The sequence below is a fragment of the Ambystoma mexicanum genome, chromosome 1p, assembly GCF_040938575.1.
Source record: "Ambystoma mexicanum isolate Mex_15411 chromosome 1p, UKY_AmexF1_1, whole genome shotgun sequence".
NCBI lineage: Eukaryota > Metazoa > Chordata > Amphibia > Caudata > Ambystomatidae > Ambystoma > Ambystoma mexicanum.
Window position 1 is genome coordinate 1333687282 of NC_090921.1, and position 13150 is coordinate 1333700431.

Below are 13150 nucleotides of genomic sequence, written 5' to 3' on the forward strand. Positions count from 1 at the left end.
GAGGAAATATAACCTACACTGATTCATGAAAACAGCAAACTTCTTAGGATCCCCCAAAAAGCGTTCAGGAGGAGCTAAAGGAATATTTCCAGGGACTATCACTTGGACTGGAGTAGGGGGGTGCAACAGGAAGAGGGGCTGATGGATTAGCTGCGGGTAAGGGAACTTGACCAGCCTGTGTCTGCAAGAGTTGGCGTGCTAACTCTTCTGTATGGTCCCTATTCACTACAAGCTCCCTGCGCAATGCACTAGTCTCAGAGCGAGCAGCATGAACTTCCGCTCTCAACTCCCCCAATAACTTGGCCAACTGGTCCACCTCAGGAGTATCCATGGCGCCCAGGCAGAGTGATTTTCAAAAAGCGGCCTCGCGTTCTGCAACGCTTACCTGTGAACTCTGCAGGAACGCCCTTGAAGAACTCCCCTTGAACTTCAGAGAAAAAACAATTCCTGTAGAAATGACAAGAGAAAAATAACCCTCCTTAACTATAGCTCCCTCATTGAGTTCACTCACTAAGGCTAGGTTGGTATAAGTTAACCCTATAACCTCTAAGGGCTCACCTTAATTTCTATTTTTGTGAGCTCTCCATCCTGCGATCACGCAGGAGCGCTTGTCCTGAAGAGTAGTGACGGTGTGGTGCCAAAATAGTTAGTTTTTAAAGGATGACAATGGCCAAAAGTTTGTGGCAAAATCAATAGGGCACTCTAATAATAATTGGCTGATGTGGAACCTTGCTGTGGAGAAAACAACATCAAATAAAAGTAGTTCCTAAAATTAGGGAGTAACTGTCAGCAGCAGTAACAGCTGAAACATGTATTGGTAATTTGGGCGACCACAGAGGGGGTAACACGACTCTAAATGAATTCAGCAATCTCGCTAAATACCTACTCTAAAAGAACTCTCAGCAGCAACATATGGCGTGAATTTAGAACAATGTGTCAAAACCCTCAGCAGACGGAAAATGTTAAGCACAGGCGCGCGGAACACAAATAATGTGCACCACTGAGGCGGGTTGGGAATGGAAAGGTAAATATGGAATGGCCAACAACAACCATTGCTTAATAAATACAACCTCACACGAGTGCAACCAAAATCACTTAAAAACACTGGTAAGCTCGAAACAGTACTTGCGTGAGGAAAACAGCAGTTTTCATTCAGGACATCTGAAGAGGGAGACACGGTGACTGGAACTACGAAGCGTGAATGAAGGGAAAATAAAATAAACAAACGGGGCAGAACGCTAGACTATGGAGGGGCAAAAACAGAAAAGGCTAATCTGTGGAGGCTGTGGGAAGGAGAGAAAATAGGGACTGGAATAGAGACTAAGACTATGACTGGAATTCTGTGGCGACCCCGTTAAGCGTCCGTACTGCAGGGCAGTCAGCAACACGAAGCGCGGGTCTCCTCATGAAACGGCTAATTATAACGGAGTTCGGTCAAAGACTAGACCTGTAATGTTAGTTACAGGTTGTTAGGCACAACCAGGCGGCCATTGAGGGTACATGAACTTCAATTGCTTTCAATATGAATCTGACTTGAACCACAGGACCTCTCAATACCCTAGCAAGGTTAACCCTTTAAGGACCCATAGGCTTAATCTGGAAACTGGCTGGTGATCATGACAAAACCCACCATTTTACCTAATATTGTATCTGAATTCCATCTGACTCAGAAAATAACATGACCCTAATTTTACCCCCCTCCGCACCCTGGTAAGGAAGCGGAGAGGATACACAGGCTTGCTCCTAAACGTGCACTAAGCTTCTATATCACCAGAGTGGCAAAAATAAGACAAGATGACCAACTATCTGTTGGCTACTCAGGCCACAAGTTGGGTATGCCCTTCACTAAATAGACATTATCCAGATGGATAATACTGGCAATATGTGAATGCTACAGACTGGTGGGAAAAGATCCTCCGGTAGGCCTTCGGGTTTATTCGACCAGAAGCACGGCGACTTATTCTGCATTACAGAGGGGAGTACAAGTAAAAGAAATGTGTGCGGCTGCCACATGGTTGTCCGTACGTACTTTCACCAAACATTACAGTTTGGACTCTTCTTCAGGTCGGGAAAGCTTATTTTGTAAGGTAGTGTTGCATTCTGTGCACACAGACCCATGTGAACTACTAAATTGACTTCCCCCTCCAGAAATATTAGAAACTGCTTTGGGAGTCTATCAAAAGATAAGGAATAGGTGGGAGGACACAATCCATTCGAAGAACAAGTTACTTACCCCTGGTAACGTTCTTACGACTGGATGTTCCTCCCACGTATTCCTTAACGACCCTCCCAACCTGCCCCACAGTAGAATTTCCTTTGCTATTGCAGTCTGCCCTTTCTGAGGAGAAACTGTCAGGTATGGGATAGAGCCTACATTCGTAAAAACGTAACTGAAGCCAATGGACGCTGCGCGCGATAGATATGCCTTCGGTGATGTCGAAATCGAGACGGAGGCCTCAGAGGGGCATTGAGTCGACGGGCATCCCCGCGCAACGCCCTCTGCTGAAAATTGTTTTCCAAAACAGCTAAGCTGGATATTTGAAATATCAGAAGATAAGGAATATGTGCGAGGAACATCCAGTCGAGAGAACGTTACCAGCGGTAAGTAACTGGTTTTTCTCTTTGCTTTGAAGGAGTCCATCAGAAGTTCAAGACGGCTGATATGGCGACTTTGCTCTCACTTCAAACATCTGTAACCTTCACCTGATCCCCAATTCTTTGCATTGGGCATCTCAGCCCCACTTTGCTATTGGAATCAATCGCTAGGTCTGGAGAGCTCCCAACATTGCTTTTGTGTTCCAACTTTTCAATATGTTCGAGCCAATAGAACCGCACTGTCTTCATCTTGGAGAGATGTATCGGCTGACCGTAAGGCAGCCCTCATCTGAAGTGTTAAATCTTTAGCCACTGCTGGGCTGGGTAATGCAAAAGGCTCAGGAAGATGGTTTGAATATAGGGCACCAGGAGCCCCACCAACCTGGTGAGATCCTAGAGTGAAATCTGTTCTTTTACCAATGCTTGTCTGATCTCCTTCCTGTTGGCTTGAACTTTCGTCTGCTGGAGACTTGAGAAAAGCTACTACATAGTCCACTGGGAAATTCCAGCTTTCGAGAAGGTTAAAGCACACTGTTCCCTATTTCAAAAACACATGCAAGGGGACTCAGTCGACCTAGAGGTTAAGAACTCCTTGTTTTGTGATGTGCAGATCTTGTGGTCCAAGTAAATAATCAATCATATCCCCTGCTCTTGCAACTTCGCTACCACCGGATTGAGAAGCTTGGTGAAACACAGCGGAACGGTCCAAAGGGGAGGCATGTGAATTCCCATAGCTTGTCTTACACAGCTGCAGAAAATGCCTGTAAGGCTTGAAGGTGGTGACAGTCATATAGGCGTCCTTGAGATTCAATCATACCATCTGGTCCCTTTCTTGGGGCATGTCCCTTTTTAAAAGATGGATGCCTTCCAACATGAAGTGTCTGTACACCAGCGATCCCCTCTAAGCCCTGAGATTTAGGACTCGCCTTTTCTGTTTCCTTTTAGTCCGAAATTGTTTTCCAGCTGCCAGACCGATTGTGTATCTCGTTGGTTATTGACAGTTATAGTATCGTCCCCAGGAACCAAGGTCTCCAGAGATAGCCAGTCAGTTTTCCAAGGAATTTGCTGACCTTTCCGCAGTCGCAAGCACCACTGTGCAGCATCTAGTTTCCAACTGCACTAGCTGCTTGTTAGTGACTTTCCAGCCTCTGGTTTGCCTATTCCTTGGGAATCAAAGGTGTTTGGGTGTCACTGATCGCATTCTTGGATGAAAACTGCTTCTCCCACTTTGAAACCTTTGTCAAGTTTGAGAGAGATTTTTACAAAAATTGATTGCCTATCTAATGATACAGTGCAATTGGAGTTTCCTATAAGACTGCCCCTCTGGGACCGACCACAGGCATGCAAGAGTGCACTGGCTTTGTGCTCTCTATGGCTTCCTTGACTGAGTGCAAAACATTTGATAAAGGGCCATACGCCTTAAGCAACTTATCCATGCAGAATTTCCATGGCCTATCAATAGAGCTCTCTGACATATCTGCTCATGAATATCTGAATATGTGGAGAGGGTTAGTTGACAGCAGTGTGTCTGCCACATTGTAGAAAATGTGAAGCCTGGGACACTGCCCTAAGCTTATTCTTAGCTTCCTTAGTGAGCGGTGTGGATAGTCTTTTCTGCAGGTACTGAGATCTTCTTTGCCTGCTCCCACTTGGAGGAGCACATGCGCCAAACTCTTTTTGTCATCCTCATTACTCTTACTTCACTGGAGTGTCTGTAGTTTTTGGTGGTTTGGCTACAGTAGTCCTCTTGACTAGGGGACTCTTTATGGTCCCCAGCTCTTCGTCCCATGTACAGGATAATGACCACCATATGCTCTGACTCACTTCCTCGACTTCAGGATTCACCTTTTGCTCCCAGCTGCCTAGCCAGCAGATCGGAAGCATCTGACTGTACCCTCAAATGCTTCTGTGCCTCCATGGAGATTGCTTGGGGAAGGTAGAAAAGCTTTTCCTCTTACAGACCAGGGTTCTTCCTCCCAAACTGGAGTCTATGCTGGCTGTGCTAGTATCCTGCTGCGGACAGGGCCATTGTATCCTTGCTTCTAAATTCCTGTGAGAGGGCCATACATTACTTTGAAATTCCTCATGGACCAGCCATAAACCTGCAATGCTCTCCCCACCACATCATCCACTGTAGTACCTTGGACTCCTTCAGCAATTTCAGTATCAAGATCTCAGTCCTTGTCGCACACCCAGTCCTGGTCACACACCCTGCCCAGGTCTGAGAAACTAAGACTCTCCATGTTTGTGTAAATTATTGATAGTAATAGTGCTGTTCCCTGGTGTACACCAAAGGCAGATAATTGGTCCTCGTCCAAGTAAGTAAGTGAATGTATGTAAATTGAATATAGAATAGACCCTGAGCATGGTAGACCTTGGTCCCTGACCTCTTTAAATGCACTTACTCAGAGGATAGCTTTTGGTTCCCAGCTGTTTTTTTTGTTTGTGTTTTTTTTTTTTCCTTCGGGGGACTGCACCACTCTTTTTAAATCTTGATCACAAGCACCATTGCTTCATTTCTAGGTTCCAAATGCGGGTTACTTGTGTTGAACCGCAGGCATGAATGGTGGCGCTTCACTCTTTGCGCTTTCTGAACATGCTATTCTGGGCCGTGGAAAGACTTCCATGAGTGTCTTGCTGCGGATTCCCCAAGGTCCCATCGCTGGCTGTCGCCACTCGCCAAATCTCCTGCCCTGTATTTTCTATTGATAGAGTAGTGGCAGTGGCACATACTCTAACATAGCAAAAGTATTGGGCATACCCAATAAAATGTAAAGTTGGAAATGACCCCGAGGGACAGTTGAAGTGGGGGGGTGGAGGGGGCGCAAAGCCTCTGCTTACATTACACCAGCCGCTGTTGCACCCTCAATCTGTGCAGAGCTAACACACAGAGCCACACAAGATAAAGTTAGATCTGCCTACTGATTGCTTTTCACACATAGTAAGGGTACTTCTCTGCTGTTCGAGCAGGTAGGAAAGAGGAAGGATAGCTTGAATAGTGACTACTTATGGAGGAGCCATGAACTAGGATTGACTCTGAATCCAGGGGGGGTCACTTGATGATGGCTATTTGTTTGTATGTTTGAACTATTTCTTTAGCCCTTTCTGTTTGGGGAAATTCACCTAAAAGTTTTATGTATGTGTTTGAGAAAAGTAAAAAACGTGACTGCAGAAGGCAAGCCTCTGATTTTGACATAGAATCATGGAGGGGGTAGGGTGAGTCCTAAACATGTGCGTACCAGTAGTTTGCAGACCGCTTTTCTTGTGCATAAATGTATGCATGGCTTTATCCTCTGTTGTACCCCCACACTGGTGGTTTAACTTTAAAAAAAACTAGACCATACCCATCCATTGCATTTCAAATATTGACTTACCACAATCAAACCACCTGCTCCTCCTGATTCTGGGAATTCTCTCCTGGCATCACTCAACATTAACATTCTCCACCTCCACCTCGACCTGATTTGTCAATGGTGCACCTTCAAAGTAGCCTTCGTTTGCCATCTGCCTATGTGTCCCAAAGCCGCTTTCCTTCTCATCCCCTAATCCACTACCATGTTAATCTATTGCACAGAGCATGTAATGTGGACTGGAATTGATCTACAATTATAATGTAATTGCTGTATTTTTCTATCAATTTCTCCACTTGTTTTGAAATGTTTTATTAAACTATCTGCTAAGTTCCTTTGAAGTTCGTTGTGACATCTCTTTGCAATTCTAAGCAAATAAATACACATACTTATGAAGGATTGATTTCAAGTTCTTATAGGGCCAGGTTAACTCATGTACTCTTACGTCCCGTTCCCTTTCCTCTATACTGCATGTGCGTACCTTCAAAGGGATGGGAGACAGAACCTATTTCACCAGAAAAAACCTTCTTCCCATTTAAATTTAGAGGCGCGCAGCCCAGGGGGCATGTATTACCCTGACTCCGCCCTCCGGTGCCACACCTCAGTCCCCTTTTCCGTGTCGACGGCAACGGGCCGAATTCACTAGCGCTCTTGGGTTCGGCTTCGGCCATGTGATTCCATGCAGAGGTCTCTAAAGAACAGATTAGCCAGGTGGAGGGAGCTCTTCCAGAGATCGCCTCCAGAGGACCTAAAGTCGATCCAAGCCCAAGGTAGGGCTGCTCTTTCCAGTGCACCCCACAAGGGCGACTCCTTCCCAAGGACTCGCCTGCGTGGGAGGCACCGCTCAGGTCCTCATACCAGCACGAGTACCGAGGCTATAGCAGCTACCGGCCAGCAGGCCGGGGAGGGGTTAGTTGATCCTCCCGGTGACGGTGCTGAGGGACTGGAAGGTTCTTCTACTGGGTTGTTACCCTAGGGGCCACGCCCTAGTACCAGCAACATGTCAGAGGGGACGCCTATATGCAGTTCTACTGGCAGATCCGCCGAGGGCGAAACGCCTACCAGGCCTCGGCCTGAGGAACAGGGTAGGCCTCATGATACATACTCTAATACTGGAGGGGGATGGACCCAGTGAGCCAAGCAACACGACGCAGGTACGTGGAAGGCAGTGCAACAAAATGGCCGCAGTGCCAGACATTTCTGACATCCGCCCGATACAGCACCAAGGCAGGGAGCAGGTGGAGGAACGTGTGTCAAGGTGGGACTGGTGTGAACCAGGTTGTGGCCTACAGCCTACCCTTAATTTGCGTAGGGCAGGTTTCCGCTGTGTCCGTATGGGCAGGGTACGAAATGGGTCCAGGAGCCGCCCGCTACCCAGTCAGTATCGCCGAACACCCCTCCGGCCTGTGAGGACAGATTTTTTGATAGTTCCCTCTGGCTCATTAAATCTCCTCGGATGGGGGTCATCCTCGGGATCGCCCTCAGAGATGTGCTTCCGCCAATGGCTCCAGCGCTGCAAGCCCCAGTGCAGGTGCCCCTGTTCAGCCTCCGCTGCCCGGTCTGGCCCCCAACCGATAGTGCAGGCGGTTCCGTACCAGCCTCAGGCTCCGGTCTCCACACACCAGCCTTCGGCTCCCAGCACCCCTCCACCGGTGCCGGACGAACTGGACCCTCAGGTGGACACAGATGAGGGGGAGGACCCCGACACACTGTCGCCAGCCAAGGCCTTCCACAAATGTCTTGCAGGGCTGGCAGGGTACTTGGGCCTTCCTCAACCCGAGGTCGAGAAACCATCAGAGGGAGTCCTCGCGGAAGTCCTCTTGTTGCGTCCCGCTCCGAGAATGGGGATTCTGATGCAGAAGGACGTTGTCGTCTTGGCCAAAAAGGGCTGGCTCAAGCCCCTTTTGGTCCAGCCGGTCAATCGACGCCTGCATGCCAACTACAGGCAGATGGAGGGGGATACACTCTTGCTATCGGCCCACCCTCAGCCGCACTCTTCGGTGATCGCTGCAGCACCACTATACTCCAAGCCTCAGTCGTCCTCGGCCTCTTCATCCGCTGCACTGTTAGGCAAGGAGGAGAAGATCTTGGAGGCGTACTGGAAGGAGCTGTATTCCAACACGTACCTGCATCTTCGTCAAGCCAAATTGGATGCCATGCTGGCAGCCGTTAACCAGAGGCTTTGGTTGAAATTTACTGATTTCCTCCCAGAGCTATTCACGATTCAAGGCGGGACTGGCAGAGGCCAAGATGGTGGCACAAGACATCATGGAGTCCACTGTGGCTCACATTGACACCTCTGGCGTGCCATCTGCATTGCCACGAACACGAGAAGAACAGCCTGGCTCGGTGCTACTAAATTCAACCCGGATGTCCAGGAACGCATATTAGACCTTCCGTTCGAAAGGGGTGACCTCTTCCACTTCACCATGATGAGGAGCTGGACAAAAAGAAAAACGTCTCACAAGCGGTCAAGTCTTTATCCATCCTTACAAAAATCACGCCCAAAACGTACACCCTGTCACAGCAGCGCTCGGACAAGGGGCATACATACGGAGGGTTCCGCGGCTTCCAAGAACGTAGGTCCTGGCAGCCTGACAGTTTGCCGACCCAACATCAGTGCAAACAATAAATAGGGGGGTGGGAGTAAGGGCTTTTTCCAGTCCCCCCGCCCCCTCGTCTGCAACAGCCTCATAGGGAAAAAAGGGATGACGCGCCCCTCTGGGTCCACATGTCTCCAGTGGGGGGCAGGCTTGCTCTTCATGCACAGTTCTGGCGCCAGAATTTTGCGGACCCCTGGATCCTTTCGGTAGCATCCACGGGGTACCACCTACCCATCGCAGCCTCTCCTCCCTCTTCCCCTCCACTCCCACAGGTTGGGACAGCAACTCTTTTGGCGGAGATCCTCCACTGCCTGGTTCTCGACGAGCGACTGGAAGTCCCAGCCTCCCAGTGAGGCTTGGGCTTATATTCCCGGATTTTCACTATTTAGAAAAAGAACCAGTTGTGCTGGACCTTTCCACCCACAACCTCTCCCTACCGCTACAAAAATTCAAGATGGTTACGCCAGCTTTAATAGCGGAGACATTTTGCAGGGGAGACTGGATGTGCTCCCTGGATCTGAAGGACATGTACTTGCACGTCTATGATTCAGGATCATTGGCTACCATTTCCTATACAAGATGCTTCCCTTTGGCCTCAACTCGGCCCCCAGGGTCTTTACCAGGCTGATGAATACAGTGGCGGCCCTCCTCAGTGCCACCACATATATCCGTACCTCGACGACTAGCTCATCGGGGCTTCATCTCCCGAAGCGGTGCACTGCACCTCTCACGCCCTCATGGACGCACTTCATGATCTGGGCTTTTCGGTCAATCTCAAGAAGTCGCAGCTGCAGCCTACTGGGGCTCATCTGGGGCTCATCTGGGACACATGCTCCGGGAGGGTTTTTCCTTCGAAGGACGAGATCATGGCAATCAAGATGGCCACTGCCCACTTCCTCAGCAGAGAAGTGATGTCGGCCTGGTCGTACCAACACCTACTGGGTCTCATGGCAGCAGTTCTATTGGCCATCCACCACACGAGATTCAGGATGAGGAGGATACAGCTGCACTACGTGCCAGCATGGAACCAGGAACGGGGCTCTTAGGGGAGATGATCATCTTTCCTCCTTCTCTTCACCCGGACCTCACATGGTGGTCCAGGGACTGCAACCTACGCACGGCCAAGCCTTTCCAGCAACTGACCCCACAGGTCACCATCACTACGGACTCCTCTCTCTAGGGAAGGGGGGGTCCCCTATACAACCACTGTGTCCATGCCACTTGGACCCGGCAGGAGCAGGAGTACCACATCAATTGGCTGGAAATTAATGTGACCTGGCTATCGCACAGAACATTCCTTCCGGTTACCGAGGGCAACGTCATCCTCATTCAGATAGACAACTCGACCAGCATGTTCAATGTCAACAAGCAGGGAGGTACCAGGTCCTCTACACTGTGCAGACTGGCCGTCAGCATGTGGGAATAGGCCCTGGAGAACATCTACCTCACGACCGTCCACCTTCTGCGGGAATCCAACCTAGAGCCGGACAGGCTCAGCAGACTGGGAGCGGACAATTACAAGTGTCAACTAAACAACCTCATACTGCAGGAGATCTCAGCAGATGAGGACACCCCTAGGTGGACCTCTTTGCCTCCAGGGACAACAGGAAGTGCCAACAGTTCGCCTCCTGGCAGGGGCAGGGCCCCGGCTCCCTGTGCGACACATTTCAGATTCAGTGGAACGGCATCACCACAAACACCTTCCCGCCCACGCCGCTGATGCACAGGGTGATATGCAAGATCAAGGAGTCTCGCCAACTCTGCATCATTCTGATAGATACATGGTGGCCAGCCAGGTCATGGTTCTCGGAGCTGCTCAGCCTCTCGGAAAGACCTCCCATTCGCCTTTCGACAGGCCCAGCACATCGTCTGGCACAGCAGGGCCGGGCAGGGTCATTCACCCCTTGTCACAGAAACTAGCCCTCACAGTGTGGTTCCTGAGCAGGTCACGCTAGGACACCTCAGCCCTTCACAGAATAGTCTAGAGATCATACAGGGCGCTAGGAGCAAAGCTACCAGGGCCCATTATAAGAGCAAGTGGACCAGGTTCTGCCACTGGACAGACTCTAAGGATATCAAACCCCTTGCACGTACATTGGACGACGTGCTCTCCTTTTCGGCGCACCTCACCCACTCAGGCGTGCAGTTAGACACTTGCTGCTCTTACTTAGCAGCTATTGGGGCCTACAGAAACTCAGAGGAAGGGGTCTTCTCCTCTTCCAACCCGATTGTCAAAAATCATCCAATGGGACTCTCCAGACTCTACCCGCCCATCAAAATGCCACACCCTTTGTGGGACCTCAATATAGTGTTGGGTGCCCTGCTGCACAAACCATTTAGGCCAATGGCGTCTTGCGGACATCAGGCTGGTAACCATTAAGACGACCTTGCTAGTCGGCCTCGCCTCGGCTCGCAGGATAAGTGAAATCCAGGCGCTGGTCGCCTCAGAGCCCTATACTACGTTTCACAGATTTCCTACCTAAGGTGACTTGCGCATTCCATCTGAACGAAGACATTGTGCTGCATAGGTTTTTTGCTGAGCAAAGACGAGGCACAGAGAGTTCTGCACTGCCTGGATGTCAGGCGTGCCCTGAAATTCTACTTCAACATGACCAAGAGCTCCCGCAAGTCGGACACATTTTTTGTCACCTTCGGCGGAGCAAGATCGGGATATCAGACATCCATAGTCTGTTGGATGGTCTACGCAATCAAAGAAGCTTATGAGGGACCACATAAGCCACTGCCAGTCAACATGTACGACCCCACGGTCAGAGCCAAGGCAACAGCCATCGCATTCCAGCGGCTTGTCCTCGGGCAACTCATAAGCAGGGCAGCCACATAGGCCACCTATTCGGCTTTCTTCAAGCACTACTCTTTGGATGCCGGCTCTAGATCAGACACAGTTTTCGGGCGGGCGGTTCTTAGAAACTTGTTTGCTTAAGGAGGATCTCCTCACCTCCCTGGGGCTACACTTAGTTGTAATTGCCCATGCAGTATGGAGGAAAGGGGACGGGACATAAGAGTAATTACTCACCGTAGTGACTCCTTAGTCCCCTTTCCTCCATACGTCCCACCATCCTCCCCCCTAAGAAAACTGGTGTTATTAGGCTATGTTAATCTATTGTCGATGTGTCTATGGGGACTGATGTGTGGCGCTGGAAGGCAGAGTCTGGGGAGCGCATGCTCCCAGGGCCGCACCCGCCTCTACATTTAAGGTGGAAGAAGGTTTTTTCTGGTGAAAAAGGTTCCATTTCCCATCCCTTGGAAGGGACGCCCATGCAGTATGGAGGAAAGGGGAATAAGGACTTAGTCACTACGGTGAGTAACTTATAATTTACTCCCCAAGATACTTTACAAACTGAGTGCACTACAGAATTAAATCCCTGACGTGCACTGGAGGAAACTGCTCACTCCCCAGTGGGCAGTGAGGGGAGTAACAAGGAAGTGTCAAATTGGACTTTAAAAATGCATATGCCACTGGATAAAGGTGGCTTCAATTACAACATTCTGTGACTCTACCATAAGGCCACAGAATAGTCCTGTGGAGGGTGCATCACTAGCAAAGGAATATTGACCAAGTCTCCTCACGAGATGACTGCAACAATGGGGGTGTACACAAGCTTAATTGGAGGGAACAGAAGGATCCCCACATGCTTTCTTAAGACTATGGAAATGTTACGGTGGCACTTCCAGGTTATAAACATTTATAGATGCTGATGCCCCAATATTACAGAACCCGAAAATAAGATTGGGTAAAGAGGGAGGCCAACAGCTTATGACGCTGCAATAGTGTCCAAGATGGTTGAAGTAGCCCTTTTGATGTAAAGGTATGATGGACTGGCATTATATAGTGAGTTCTTATCGGACATGAAGGGGCCGCAGCAAGTTGTTTAGGGATGTATTATAACAATTTGAAAGTCCTAAAGGGACCGAACAGTCCAGCAAATGCTGCAGAAAACCATCTTCAATGCCTATTGGGCACCAAAAACATGTTCAAAGTTGCCATTAAACCTAATGAATAAAGCTGTACTGCAGGGACGCAGGAGTGGGATTGTTGCACATGTTCTGGTCTTGCAAGAAAGTTGTTTTTCTTTTTCTGACGTGAAAGACCGTATTGCACTTCCGTTGGGTGTACATCTGCAGCTTGACTTGCTTCAGTGGATCTGGGATCAACTCGTAAACATGAGAACCTGGAAAAACGAATGCTACTGTGTACTTTACATGCAGTCACAAATGCTAAGAGGTCAATATTAAGGGTTTAGAAAGCCAACAACGGGCCGAAGGTGGAAACATTGCTGGCAGACCTCATTAGGCTTAGTAGCTTGGAGAATAGGTTGGTGATCAAGATCAATTTTCAGACTTGTGTGCTGATTAAGCAGCTAGTACAGGAATTAGTGTAGCATTGCATCAGTCAACCAGAGCCTCATTCTTCTGGCCTTTCATCTTCCCATAGTTTTCCCACCCTCTCTGGACTGTCCCATCCCACGCCTTCTTCCCTATTTTCTTCTCCCCTGGTATAATTATCACAGCCATCATACTGTAATGTATTTTTGTATTGTCAGGCTGTGTAGATATTGTATTTCAATGTAATTATTTTTTGCC

The 13150-nt window shown here is 49.1% G+C and overlaps 1 protein-coding gene across 8 annotated transcripts in view; it reads left to right on the forward strand.

The window, feature by feature from the left end:
• Positions 1-13150, forward strand: part of EPN1 (epsin 1) — an 835995-nt gene that overhangs the window by 313949 nt on the left and 508896 nt on the right. The window lies entirely within an intron of this gene.